The following is a 12806-nucleotide window of genomic DNA, read 5'->3' as shown; positions in this document are numbered from 1 at the left end:
ATATAAATCAAAGTAGAATACTATAACCTACTTCTACTATCAATTTGTTGAAGCTTAAAGATCGAGCTGAACAATATAACTAGAAGAAGAAGAACCAATGGCACAATACACATGAAAATACTTTAGGGAAAGCCTCAGATAAAAACCCCACACTATTGTATTATCATACATGATGGAAATACATAGGAATTATACAAAGCCTTAGCTCTCACAACTAGCCAGCTCTCAGTACAATCCTCACAAATGCTCACAGGCAATCTTGGCTTCTCTCCAGCCTTCCTCTATGCCCTCCAAGCTCCTATTTCCTTGCCTTGTTCCTTGTGGATGGTTAGCCTATTACCAAGTGAAGAAAAAAGCCTTCAAAACTGCGCAATCCTCAAGGATGAATCCTTGACTGCATGCATGAGTTTTCTCCATGAGAAAACACATGCAACTAATAGTACACTGTCTTTGAACATTAATATCAACTCGGTCTTTCTCATAATAGACATGCATGAGTTTCTGAAAGGGATTCTTCAGTTAACTAGAGTAGCACTAGTTGAGTTCATTAATGCATCAACTGACTGTTAACTCACTATTAGTTCCTCAAAAAGTTTGGAACTAATTTAACTGCAATTAACTCAGTAAACTGAGTTAACTAATTACAACTCAAATATAACTCAATCTTATCTCCTTAATTTAAGGGATAACTCTTGCATGACTTCAGAAAGACTTATAACCTGAATTTCTCCAACTAATTAATTTAAAATAAATTAATTAATTATTTCCAAGTAACTGTTAAGACTAAATTCGATTTTAATTCAAAATTTAATTCAAGGACAAATTAAATTGGAATATTCTTGTTTCCATATTTAAACATTTACCTTAAATGAGCGTAGCTTAATATTTCGATCATGTCATGCCTTTTCGCACTGCTTTTGGACCTATAGGTGAAATCCAGCTAAAAATCTCTCTTCCTCAAGTTCATCCAGTTGTTCGAGCATTTCCTCTAGGGCTCCGCGATCGTTATACCTATGAGCGCTGCTATGCATAGACTAGGCACGATGTATTTCATAGGCATTACTCCTTCAATGCCATAAACAAGGCGGAAGGTGTTTGCCCAGTAAACTTTTTGCATGTCGTTCGATAAACCCACAGTACTGCAGGTATGCATAGGTCCCAATCACTTCGTTGAGCATTGAAAACCTTGGTCAACACGTTTTCGAGCACTTTTTTGAATGATTCCACCGTCCCATTAGCCTACAGGTGATAAGGTGTGCTCTTTTAGTGGTATACCTAAAATTCCTTAGTCAGTGCACTGATCGTCTCATTCAGGAAGTGCATACCGAGATCACTCATCAAGATCTTTGTCAGCCAAAGTGTGTTAGGACATGCTGAAATAGGAACTTCACGACAGTCACGCCCAAGGAATCCTTCACAGGCTGTGCATCTGCCCAACGAGTCAAATACTCTGTCTCAGTGATAATGTACCTCGCTTCCGTCTTTCCTTGGGGCTGAATGGGGCCCACAAAGTCTATCGCCCATTTCTCAAAGGGTTGCAACGTCATCTGAGGATTCAAAGGCATCTCATCCCTCCACGATGGCTTGCTAATCCTTTGACAAACATCACACGCCTTGCAATACGCTTTTGAGTCCTGATGGAGGGTTGGCCACCACAACCCTACAAGTATAATCTTCTACGCGGTCACTGTCCTTGCAAAATGTCCTCCCGTGGTGCCCCCATGAGCATTCACGAGGATTCTGCTTCTTTCGAACCAAGGTACATACCATCGTAATATCTCATCAGTCCCCATCTTGTAGAAATGCCCAGCAATAACAGAGAAATCTGTCACATGCACCACTAATTCCTTTATCTACTGGACAATGTATCCTTTCAGTGCAGTACCTGTCATCAGGAAATGTATTATATCCTCAAAATGACCATCCGCGACGCGCACTACAAATAGTCGTGTGTCAGGAAATTCCTCCTCCAAATTAGTGGGCTCTTCCCCTGTTTCGATGCGCGACGGATGGTCTGGTCCTGCATTCAGTCATTTAGGCTTCACAATAACTTCAAAATCATACTCCTGGAGCAATAAGAGCCACCTGCAAATTCTCCCCCCCCAACACAGGCTTATTGACTAGGTACTTTAGCGCAGAGTGATCTGTATACATCTTAAAATGGCCTCTTGCCTAAACTTCTGGAGTGCATACACCATAGCTAACCCTTTGCGTTCGGTGGTGGAATGGTTCTTCTCCGTTTTGGATAATCTTCGCCTTGTGGGATGGTCCAAGCCTTCTCCGCTAGCCTGTCTCAGTACTACTCCGAGCATTATACATGACGCATTGACATGTACATGAAACTCCTTCTTCCAATCCGGGAAGACTAGAATCAACGCGGTGACCATATTTTCTTTTAATATATCCAAGCTCTTCTTACAGTCATTGTTCCAGCAGAATGTGACATCCTTCTTCAACAATTTCTCCATAGGCACAGTGATCTGGGCATAGCCTTTGATAAACTTTTTGTAATATCCCATATGTCCCAGGGTAGCGCACAACTGTTTCACACTCCTCGGCGCTTCCAAGTTCAGTATTACCACGATCTTCGCGGGTTCTACCATCAATCCTTATCTGCAAACCACATGCCCCAACAGGTTCCCAAAAGGAACACAAAATAGACACTTCTTGAGATTGAGAACAAACTGGTATCTTCGACAGGTATCCGGCATCAAGCGCAAGTGATGTAAGGTTACCCCTGCTTACACCCACAGTATGCATGTCGAATGCATAATCTTGTCTATCCCAGGAATTATAACTCTCTAAGGAGTCAAATCTTCAATCAAACGGTTAAGGCCCCTTTAATGGTCTTATGCGGGATGGTCTATAGACTAATCACAGTCTATACTAAACCCCTCTTTAACCCTTGGCTATTCTTGGATTTACCACATAACCTTTCTATCGGGACTTTATCACCCCTCTTAAACCTTCGATAACCTTTTATTAACCCAAATATATATATGCCCGCATATATAATTAAACCACCACACTTTCCTTTGGTAATGTTGGACTTACATACGAAATCCTCATATCCGCGCTATTTCTATTATAAACCTTTTATAATAGAAATCACATAAAACATACCTTTTCGTGTGTTTCCTCACCTCTGCACATTCTTCGAGATACACCTTTATCGCTAATCGCCATCGGTCCTCCGCAGTCTATTACACATGAACCCTTCCGTTTCCGACATGCGATCATATCCCAGATTTCAAATGCTACAAACTGTGCCATATAACTCTGTCGGGTCCGCCATACATCGCATGCCCCAATACTCCTCCGCCGATCAATACCGCTGCATGTTTGCGATGCGATCACTCTGATGATCGCATCGGCGATCGCTTGTCACCGAGGTTAGTTCGCATATCAATATAACATTGCGATGCGATATTTAAGAAAGCTCCTCCACCATTGATCTTATTTCTGAATCTGACGATCCACGCTACAATCGCATATCGCAATCGCTCAAGGCATGAGGTTGGGTTCACTCCTCTTGTTACTTCCTCCGATGCGATATTAGAACTCTACCCATTCTTTGCGATTTAACCCTGGTCGTTGATCTTCCAGATCCAACGGCTGTGGTGCAACAATACTTCACCTCTCCGCTCTCGTTATTCATTTGGATTTCACGCCATTGTTTTAGTTTTCTGTGGTTTTGGGTTTTTCCAAAGGTTTCACCTTACGCTCTTCTATTGCTCAATTCATTCCCGCTTGAGCTTAACTCTGTGATTTTTGTATCACAATCATTCCACATCATCACTTGGTTCTCCAATTGGGTTCTACGGCCCTTTACGATCCTCTGTATCGTTTCCTCCTCTGTGTATTCCCCTCAACCTTGCCTTCATATATTTATATTATGAAAATCTCTGATAACACATAATTCATCATCTAACACATGAAATACACATTTATGCAGATTCGAATCAATCTCTGTATATATAAACAGAAACAACAATTACATATTGAGACTTTGTCTCTCTGGCCTGATTCTTCTTTGCAATGGCCTATGTTTCCTAATATGCCCATAGGCTTATAGACACACTCCAAATGTCTAACTTTCTACTCTGTTTAACTTTCTAACCCCTGTCTTTTCCTTTTAGGCTTACATTTATACAAAGGGATTCTAAAACCAATTCCTGGTTTAAATCCATAGATTCCTCAACAAAATCCTAAAATATCTTCCTCATCCCTAAGGATCCTCTGTAATCCATAAAATCATGAACTAACTCCTAATCTAAGTTTTACAATTAATTCTCAAATCCTCTCATCTCTCAATTATCCTAAATCCATCATGTTCTCCTACATTCGAGAACATTTACAAATATGCCTCATCATATTCAATTAAATCCCTATTCTAGCTTCTCTCATTAAAACCATTCAAAACATTAATAATTACATTTAATTCACTCTTAGGAACCCAACTTCCTTGAAAACAAAATACCCCTATGTTTACTAAAATACAATGATTTTTCTTGGGTTGAATGCTCGTGCATCAGACTCCCAAATTAGAAAATTTTCATGATCTCCTGATCATGTGTCTTCATAAGTTGATAGAAAACCTCCAGGGTCCCAAACTTTAGTTTGTAGCTGCCCAAATGCCTTGCACCTTTGTTGCTGTTGTAATTCTATTGTCTTCTGTTTCATCTTCCTCTCCTTGTCAATCAGGTTCATACTCTGATTAATCATGATTCTTGTTGCTATCATTTTCCTCCATATGGACTGCTTCATCATTAACTGCCACATTTCTTCAATCTCTGTGTCCAGCATATTCTTGGTATGGTCCATACTCTTCCTCTTACTTCTTCCTCTTTCTTTTTCCTTCAGGTTGTTGCTGTTGTCCACCAACTCTTCGAACTGTTGTAGGTTACTTTCACTTTGTAGTTGCTAGTTTACTTTTTCTTCTACTTTTGCTCTTGCTCTAACTTTTGATTTGACTCCTACGCTTACTGCCTCCCTTTCATCCTTACCCTCTTTCATGATTATCTCTTTCTGCATTGAATCATGACTGTCCATCATTCTCTCCAGCAATTGAACATCTCTGTTCCATGGATTAAATTCTTCCATAGAATCCTCTTCTTTCATCTTTGTTTGGCTGCTTATCTGTGCCAAATTTCCTCCAGCATCTGCAACTCACAAAACACTTATTAAAATAAAAACCATAAGACTTTTGCGCCTTTTCCTCCTTTGGCAACATTTCAGTTTGCTGTTATGTTTTCTCCTCCTCTATCAGCACATCAGTATGTTGATTTGAATTCTCAAAAGAATTCATGAGACTGTTAACTAGTCTCTCGTCCATACCATATGTTCTAATGATGTCTTTCTATCCCTGTCCACTGTAGTGAACTTCTTCATTCTCGTTCAATTCTGATTTTACAACCTGAACACTTACTTTTTGGTCTTCTAGCCTTTTTTCCAAAAGACTTAACTCATGCCACAAATTTTCCATCTCGCTTGGAATTTCTCCCAAAAATTTTGTACAATCCTCACTATCTTCTTCTTTGTCACAAGCATAATTTATTGACACTATTTCTTCATTCTAGATTAGAATAAAATTCTAATCCTCCATATATTTGATATTTTTAGTTTTTTGTCCATCACTCTCCCTTTGATCATTTAAGAAAATCAATTCCTCATTATTCTCTTCAATAGAAAATTTCTTATCATAGGACATAACTGTCTCATCCCCACTGAATATATTTCCTCCATTAAGCATGGAATTTATGAACTCCTTTTGCTGTAATAACTCAACTTGATCTTCATTTGAAAGGTAGCCATCATCATACTTTACCTGGCAATTTTCAACTTCATTGAAGACATTTCCATAAAATGGTTTATCCTCTACAATACCTACATTCATGCACAACCTGTCAGTTTATGATTCAATCATCAATTCCTCCTGTTGTTCCAATTCCTTTACATGACTTAGAAATATTTCGATGGTCTTTTCCTCAATCTCATCAAGTCCTTTACTTTATTGCTTGATATCCTTCTCTACTTCCTCTTTTAAAATAGAATTTAGATTCTACCTGTCTTCTTCCCTCTTTATGACAAGATCAAAAAATTGTCCTTCTTTACATGTTTCACCTGTAAAGATACACAAATTATCAGATTTAAAATCGTCAAACCTTTTGGTCTCACTTGAAGTTTCAATCTTCACTCAGAACTTCACCCTGTTCTGCTTCACAAATGGACACTTCCATTTCCAACTCAACTTCTCTGAGTTTTTCCATCAACCACCTTACTTGCCTCTGTTGTAGCTTTCTCTGTAACTTATGCCACTTCATTGGCTTCTTCTTTAATACCCAACCTTTTCTTTGACTTTCCTCTAGCAACATTATCAATATAACGAGTTGTTCTTTCATCTCAGCAATCTCTCTGTCAATTTCCTCTTGACTCATCCTCTTGCCATTTTCCTTGGCATTTTCTTTCTTCATCTTTCTTCTGTTGTGGTCTTCCTCAAAACCTCTACTATGACTATCAGTAGCCATCTTCTTCTCCATCTTCATGAGTTCCTCACTCATTCACTATGAGCTGCACTAAAGCCTCTGCAACAGCAAGTCCTCCCTGCTACCACTTACCTCACCAAGCTTTCCTCTGTACTTGGTCTTTTGGCAAGCAATTGGTTCTCTATCTCTGGAACCTCCTTTGAGCACTCTTTTCTGCTCCTTCTAGGCTTCATCTCATTTGCACCTTCTCAAGAACACAACTGTCCTCTTGTATTTCAATCACCCTGAAATACTTGGTTCTGACCACTTCTTCCTTCACTTAGAAAGTCTTACCAGCTTCCTTCATTACTTACCAATTCTACCCACATCCTTTGCAGAATTGCTTTTGTGATCTGCAACAATACCTCTGTAGTAACAAGTCTCCTTCTTGCTACATATGCCTCACTAAGCTTCTATCCTCTAGGCTCAGTATTTTAGCATCACTCTGGTTCTTTCCTTTGGAACCAATTGAGCACTCCTTGCTCTAGGCTTGTGGCAATCTTCTCACCTCCTTATGTTGTCACCTGCATATCAATGTTACTCAAGCCAAAGATCATTCCCAAGCTTTCAAAAACTTGATTCTCAGTTTCTTTTTGAGAATACTCTTATCCTGTTTGTCCAACCTTCAATTGGATTCTTCAGCTTCACATTTGAGTGAATCTCTACTTCCCTCAAGGAACAACATCACAGTGTTTTCCATATGTTGCTACCTGTGCATCAATATAAAAGCCACATATTCTCTAATCTTCAAATCAAATAAAAAAAAACATGTCATCTCACCTTCAAGATCTGTGCATGATCTTGTTCCACCATTTACCTGTACTTTGAATGGATTTTCCTCTTTTTCTTGCATCTGTAAGTTCTGCTACACTTTATCTCTGTATGCCTACTATTTATCAGATTAAAATATGATCTCCCTTGCCTGCATACACATCTTAAAACACATCTTTGTTCTAATTCCTTTTCGACAGAATTCCCTTATTCTGTTCTAATATCAATTGTTCCAATAACAATTATGCTCTGATACCAAATGATGCAGGGTTACCCCTTCTTACACCCACAGTATGCATGTCGAATGCATAATCCTGTCTATCACAGGAATTATAACTCTCTAAGGAGTTAAATCTTCAATTAAACGGTTAAGGCCCCTTTAATGGTCTTATGCGGGATGATCTATAAACTAATCACAGTCTATACTAAACCCCTCTTTAACCCTTGGCTATTCTTGGATTTACCACATAACCTTTATATCGGGACTTTATCACCCCTCTTAAACCTTTGATAACCTTTTATTAACCCAAATATATATATGCTTGCGTATATAATTAAACCAACACACTTTCCTTTGGTAATGTTGGGCTTACATATGAAATCCTCATATTTGCGCTATTTCTATTATAAACCTTTTATAATAGAAATCACATAAAACATACATTTTCGCATATTTCCTCACCTCTGCACATTCTTTGAGATACACCTTTATCGCTAATCGCCATTGATCCTTCGCAGTCTATTACACATGAACCCTTTCATTTCCGATATGCAATCATATCCTGGATTTCAAATACTACAAACAACGCCATATAACTTTGTCAGGTTCACCATACATCGCATCCCCCAATACTCCTCCGCCGATCAATACCGCTGCATGTTTGCGATGTGATCACTCTGGTGATCACATCAACAATCGCTTGTCGTCGAGGTTAGTTCACATATCAATATAACATTACGATGCAATATTTAAGAAAGCTCCTCCACTATTGATCTTATTTCGGATCCGACGGTCCACGCTACAATCGCATATCGCAATTGCTCAAGGCATGAGGCTAGGTTCACTGTGCTTGTTACTTCCTCCGATGTGATATTAGAACTCTGCCCATTCTTTCCGATTTAATCCTAGGTGTTGATCTTCTAGATCCAACGGTTGCGGTGCAACAATACTTCACCTCTCTGCTCTCCTTCTTCACTTTGATTTCACGCCATTATTTTAGTTTTCTGTGGTTTTGGGTTTTTCCAAAGGTTTCACCTTACGCTCTTCTGTTGCTCAATTCATTCCCGCTTGAGCTTAACTCTGTGATTTTTGTATCACAATCATTCCACAGCATCACTTGGTTCTCCAATTGGGTTCTACATCCCTTTATGATCCTCTATATCGTTTCCTCCTCTGTGTATTCGCCTCAACCCTGCCTTCATATATTTATATTATGCAAATCTCTGATAACACATAATTCATCATCTAACACATGAAATACACATTTATACAGATTCGGATCAATCTCTGTATCTATAAAAAGAAACAGTGATTACATATTGAGACTCTGTCTCTCTGGCCTGATTCTTCTTTGTAGTGGCCTATGTTTCCTAATCTACCTATAGGCTTACAGACACACTCCAAATGTCTAACTTTCTACTCTGTCTAACTTTCTAACCCCTGTCTTTGCTTTTTAGGCTTACATTTATACAAAGGGATTCTAAAAGCAATTCCTGGTTTAGATCCATAGATTCCTCAACAAAATCCTAAAATCTCTTCCTAATCCCTAAGGATCCTCTCTAATCCATAAAATCATGAATTAACTCCTAATCTAAGTTTTCCAATTAATTCTCAAATCCTCTCATCTCTCAATTATCCTAAATCCCTCATGTTCTCCTACATTCGATAACATTTACAAATATGACTCACCATATTCAATTAAATCCCTATTCTAGCTTCTCTCATTAAAATCACTCAAAAATTTAATAATTACATTTAATTCACTCTTAGGAACCCAACTTCCTTGAAAACACAATACCCCTATGTTTACTAAAATACAATGATTTTTCTTGGGTTGAATGCTCCTGCATCAACAAGCTTTCTACATGGCATTTAACTAGCCCAAACATGGTCCAGTCATCAAAATATACTTCCAGGAACTTATGAATAAATTCCTTGAACGTAGCCACAACTATGCGCGAGAAGATCACAGGCGCATTCTTCAATCCAAACGGCATTACAATGTACTGAAAACAACCCCACTCAGTCGCGAAGTTTGTCTTACTCCTGTCCTCTTGTGCGATTTTGATCTAGTGGTACCCAGAGAACCCATCAATGAAGAATATGCTTCCTAGCCACCTATGTTGTCCAACACTTCATCAGTGAATGGAGTCGGGAAAGGATCATGTACACAAGCGTCATTCAGCTTTCTGAGATCCACGCATATCCTTATTTCATCCTTCTACTTCTTTTCCTATACCACCATTGGACTTACCCAGTCAGATTCTTCCATAGGCTCAATGATGCCTACTGCGAGCATCTTGTCTAGCTCTAAGCGGACCTTCTCCTTATATTTCAGATTGAGACAGTAAGGTCTTTGCTTAACTAGCTTCATGTCGGGCTTTAATGTGATCTTCATCATACCTAGGTCCCCGATTATCCCCTTCAAATCTGTGAACTTGGTAGGGAATAAATCCTGGTATTCACGGAGCAATTCAGCAACCTTATCCATCGTCGCGTCATCCCAGTAGTCTCCAATATTCGCAAATTTGGGTTCTGCCTCTGTACCAATGTTTACTTGTTTTGTTTTCAACGACGCGGTTATATCAAGGTTCTCAATCTACGGTCCTTCAACCTCGCGGTGACCCTCTGTTTCTGGAATGTTAATCTTCCGTGGATCCTTGTCCTCTTCTTTAGCAGTTACATTATAACATTCTAGTGCATGACTCAAATGAGTAGCCCATTCAGGCTCAATCAGGTCTAAAGGATCTTGCGGTATCCTAAAGATTGTTGCTTTCAACTCTTGTAGCGCTTCATCAATACTGTCAAACTCGTCCTCAAAACTGAATGTCATTATGAATCCATTGCATAGGATATCCCATTCGCTTGTCCCATGGCAAAGCTCAGTTTCTACATACCAGTTCATCAGGACAATATCCAGGGTGTGACAGAACAAGTGCTCTCTTTCAGGTTGGGGCTTTTCTCCATAAGTCTGGGTCCATTTGGCCAAATGCGCGTGTGGATCATCCAGCCCATCATAGTTGTCTTTCATTCGCATCTTAGGCTTCCTGAATTGTGTTCTCATCATCCTACTACATCTGCGACAATCATCAAAACTCCCCTTATGTGTACCCCAACATCTTGTGGGCATAGCGCGCACTGCCCAGTCCAATGCCTAGAAGCGCTGCTTTTCTGGTACCTCCCTTTCAAATGCATCCAAAAAGATATCTACCTCATTCAGACCATCATAAGTAGGCAGATTTCTTACCTCTGAGGACACATAGCGCAGCGATCGGGTCATCATGTTGTAGTTCAACATAGTCACTTCATGTAACCAGTTCTGCCAGCGCTCTAACTCTTCATCGGAGTCCGAAGTGCAGGAACTCTCATGATCCCATGTAATTCGTCCATCTGTGGTGGGATTAACCTAATCTTGGTCTCGCACTGTTATCTTATAGATACATTCCAAATCGTCATCACTATCATAAACGCAGACTGGTTCAGTATAGCGCAATCCCTCAGCAGGATCTAGAGGTAGATTGATTACCCCGTTCATATCAGTGGCCCAATCAATTCCTAGGAGTGTAGGATAAGTATTGTTGTCATCCACTATCTCTATTACTTCAAAATCAACTAGTGCACTCGCTCCCTCAATATCCATAGTCACCCCCTACAGTTTCCCCATTGGGATTATCTTTTGCTGATTGGCCATATTTCGCTGAATTGGAGACCATTGCAGTGCAGGTCTCCCTATCCGTTCCCAAGTCTTCTTCGGTAGGACATTCACATCTAACCCCAGGTCCAAAATAAATTGATCCATTTCACTCTCCTATCTACGCGGTCAGTCTCATCTCTCGTCCCATTCTTGTTTTATGCTTGCCAATTTTTCGTACTATGCGCGACTCACCCAGTGCAGTTCCAACGCATCTATTGATGAGCTCTTGTAACCCTTTCATAGCCTTACTATCACACAGTAACTTCATATAGGTCTCTAGGAAATTTGTGAGCATAGAGGGGTCCATCTCCTGCTTAGGCTTATCCTTGCTTCCTGATGTGGAGGCCTCAACAAAGCTCTTCTTAGCTTCCATGAAGGTTCACATGCGTGCTCCAAATTGAACTCAACCTCCTTTGTCAGAGCTTTGAGAACCCATGTACTATCTTTTGGTTGTTTTCCCTTGTCATCTCCTATTGCGATTCCACTTCTTAGCACTATATTTACATTTGGATCCTCTTTGCACAGCTCAGACCTCATCATCTGCAAGTTCTGAGTCAATGGAGGTGGTAGTGCCCCTTTATCACGTATCTTAGCTATCACCATATGACAGTCTTTCATTTCATGATCAAACAATGTTCAATACTTGCACAACGGACTTGTTGGGTTAGTTCAATCATGGGAATAGTGTCTTGGTCCTCCGCAATCGTATCAAATCAACTGTCCTCGACCTCTGCCAGGTCCTCCTCCACCTTGGCCTCGTCCACGTCCCTGAAATCCTATCCGTGCCATCCCTACACTCTGGTCAGGGGGGCACATTTCTGCATGAACCCTATAGGCGGGAGTTCTATCCATCATCAATTCATAACTCCTACAATTACGTTCATCATGCCCTACCGACCTACAAAATTTGCAGAACAGTTGTTGCGGTGTCTGTACAAACTTCTGTAGCAAATGATAGTTATCCATGGCATGTTTTCCTGCTACTTGACATATAGCGCACTATAATGCAGGCCCTGCACTAGGTCATGCTTGAGTTTTTGGCCTTAAAGGCATCGGTCCTTGTTGTGCAATATAGTTCTCAGTGATCGGGCAATGGTCCTTGTCATGCCCCTGGCTCTTGCATTTCAAGCACCATACCTCCTCACGCACCTCTGGTCGAACCGTCATGTCCTACTTCAAACATTGCATCTCAAGGCATAGATTCTTCAGCTACGCATGGATCTGCTAAACACCCGGGTTTGTATCTTGAATCAGAGTTTCATGTAGTCTCATGGCAATCTCCAAGGCCTCTGCCTGAGTGTTTATCTTCTGCTATGACAGTGCGACCCTTAAGTGTGGTAGTAGCAAAGCCAAAAACCACTCACGATTTTGTCTGTCTGTCAAATTCATGCTGGATTCGCGGATTGTACACTTGAACCTCTGATCTAGTTCCCAAGGTGTCTCGCCTGATTGCATCGCGATTTCATTGGATTCCATAATCGACTGCACCTTAGATTTAGGCCTACTGAATTCTCTATTCAGTGTTGTCTGGATGTCTACCACTCCAGCATTCAGGTTATCATTAGAGTACTTAATATACCAGGTTAGTGTGCGATCT

This window comes from Pinus tabuliformis, chromosome 2_1 (assembly GCF_031772625.1).
Source record: "Pinus tabuliformis cultivar Carrire ecotype Pingquan chromosome 2_1, CPIR1, whole genome shotgun sequence".
Lineage (NCBI taxonomy): Eukaryota > Viridiplantae > Streptophyta > Pinopsida > Pinales > Pinaceae > Pinus > Pinus tabuliformis.
The sequence above is the reverse complement of the archived record's forward strand: the minus strand, read 5'-3'. Positions refer to the sequence as shown.